The following is a 2,253-nucleotide window of genomic DNA, read 5'->3' as shown; positions in this document are numbered from 1 at the left end:
GGCCGTGACCAGGGGGGCGTTTTATCAGGTTCGCCTGATTCACCAGTTGCGGCCTTTTCTGGACCGGGACGCCTTGCGCACAGTCACTCATGCTCTGGTCACCTCCCGCCTGGACTACTGTAATGCTCTCTACATGGGGCTTCCCTTGGGGAGCACCCGGAGGCTCCAGCTAGTCCAAAATGCGGCCGCGCGGGCGGTGCTGGGAGGGACTCGACGCTCCCATATAACACCGCTGCTGCGCGAGCTGCATTGGCTGCCGGTGGCCTTCCGGGTGTGCTTCAAGGTGCTGACTATCATCTTTAAGGCGCTCCATGGCAGTGGACCGGGATACCTTCGAGACCGCCTTCTGCCACAGATTACCTCCCATCAGCCTGTACGCTCCCACAGGGTGGGTCTCCTCAGGGTGCCGTCGGCCAGACAGTGCCGGCTGGCGACCCCAAGGGGGAGGGCCTTCTCTGTGGGAGCTCCCACCCTCTGGAATGAACTACCCTTCCTTCCGCCGCGCCCTTAAGACATGGCTATTCCAACTTGCAGGACTGGCCTAGGGCAATTTTTAGAGGGGTTTTAATCATATTTTAATTAGACAATATTTAAATATTTCTTTTTAATTAATTTTAACTCTGTAATTGTTATTTATGTATTTTTAATTGATTGTCAGCCGCCCTGAGTCCGCAAGGAGAAGGGCGGGATATAAATTTAAGTAATAATAATAAAATAATATTCTGATTCTGCTCTGGGCACGCCTGGCTTTTGAAATGGGGCAAGTCTTGAGCAACCAGGAAAGAAGGAAGGCGGCTTTGAGAGCGCAGCTGTGATTTCCCAGTGAGAGTCTTGTGTGGTTTGTTAATGTTTTGTTTGCTTTGTGTGTCTGTCCCAGACTGCTTTTTCAAAGGGCCACAGGACTTTCTCGGTTTTCCTTGAAGACGTTTCGCTGCTCATCCAAGAAGCTGCTTCAGTTCCTCAGAACTAGAACTGAATCAGAATCAGAACCGAAGAAGCTTCTTGGATGAAAAGCGAAACGTCTTCAAGGAAAAAAACGAAGTCTAGTTGCCTTTTGAAAAAGTACCTTTTTTAGTCAACCGTGACCTGGATGACTGAAAATCTCCACAGATATTTGTGTGTCTCTGCGCTTTTCTCCACTTCAGAGGGTGTCCATCCTATGGACCACACTGGTCATTTGTCCAGTGGTCTCCAATCGCCATGTCAGCAATGGGTGGGGTGGGCAGTTCACAGGGTATGATAAAAAAAATATCAACGTATCAGCCAGAATGGTGCACTTGGAGCTTCCTCAGTGTTTATTTGCAAAATGTATTGGCTTGCCCATCTTATTACAATCTTAAAAAGACAGATCAAAACTACACAAAAGCTAAAAGGCACAAGAGATTCTATGAATAGAATAGAATAGAATAGAATAGAATAGAATAGAATAGAATAGAATAGAATAGAATAGAATAGGACAGTGGTGGTGAACCTATGGCACGGGTGCCAGAGGCGGCACTCAGAGCCCTCTCTGTGGGCACACTCACTGTCTCCCCAGTCCTAGACCTTCAGCTGGGTTTTATAAAACCTTTTCGCTTTAGGCCTCCGCCTCCATGTACAAAAAAAAGGTTCAATCAATCAGTCAATTTCAACTTCTCGTGGGGAAAAAAAAGATCTCGCAAAGTTGAAATTGATTGATTGAACTTTTTAGTCCCACCCAGTCTGCCGTTACCACCGCAGCCACGCCCACCCAATGGGCCACACCCACCCAATGGGCCACGCCCACCCAATGGGCCATGCCTATCCAATGGGCCACACCCACCCGGCACCTGATGATGCATAAGTGGGTTTTGGGTTGCAGTTTGGGCACTCGGTCTCTCAAAGGTTCGCCATCACTGGAATAGGAGCTGGAAGGGACCTTGGAGGTCATTCCCCAATTTTTCCGTTTTTTTCCCAGGCCTTTCCATCTCAAGTTCTTGTCTGAGACGTTTTATCTTGTGACTTTCCTAGGCTGGGATCAGCCCCCTCCTAGCCGATCCTTTCCCTGGGAGCAGCTGCAGGCTCCTTCTCTCCTTCCAGGCCCAGGCCAGAAGGAGGGGAGCACGGAGGAGCTGGAGGGCAGGCAAAAGCCCGGGGTCGAAATGGCCAAGAAATGGCCAACTCTGGAGGCCGGGGGGGGAAGAACCCAAAGCACCCCTGCCTTGCATACTGTGGGTAACGGAGGGGAAATGCCTAGAACAGGGGTGGCGAACCTATGGCACGGGTGCCAGAGGC

This window comes from Protobothrops mucrosquamatus, unplaced genomic scaffold, assembly GCF_001527695.2.
Source record: "Protobothrops mucrosquamatus isolate PMUCROS unplaced genomic scaffold, P.Mucros_1.0 scaffold4920, whole genome shotgun sequence".
In the NCBI taxonomy this organism is placed as follows: Eukaryota; Metazoa; Chordata; class Lepidosauria; order Squamata; family Viperidae; genus Protobothrops; species Protobothrops mucrosquamatus.
This window is presented reverse-complemented; position numbering follows the sequence as displayed.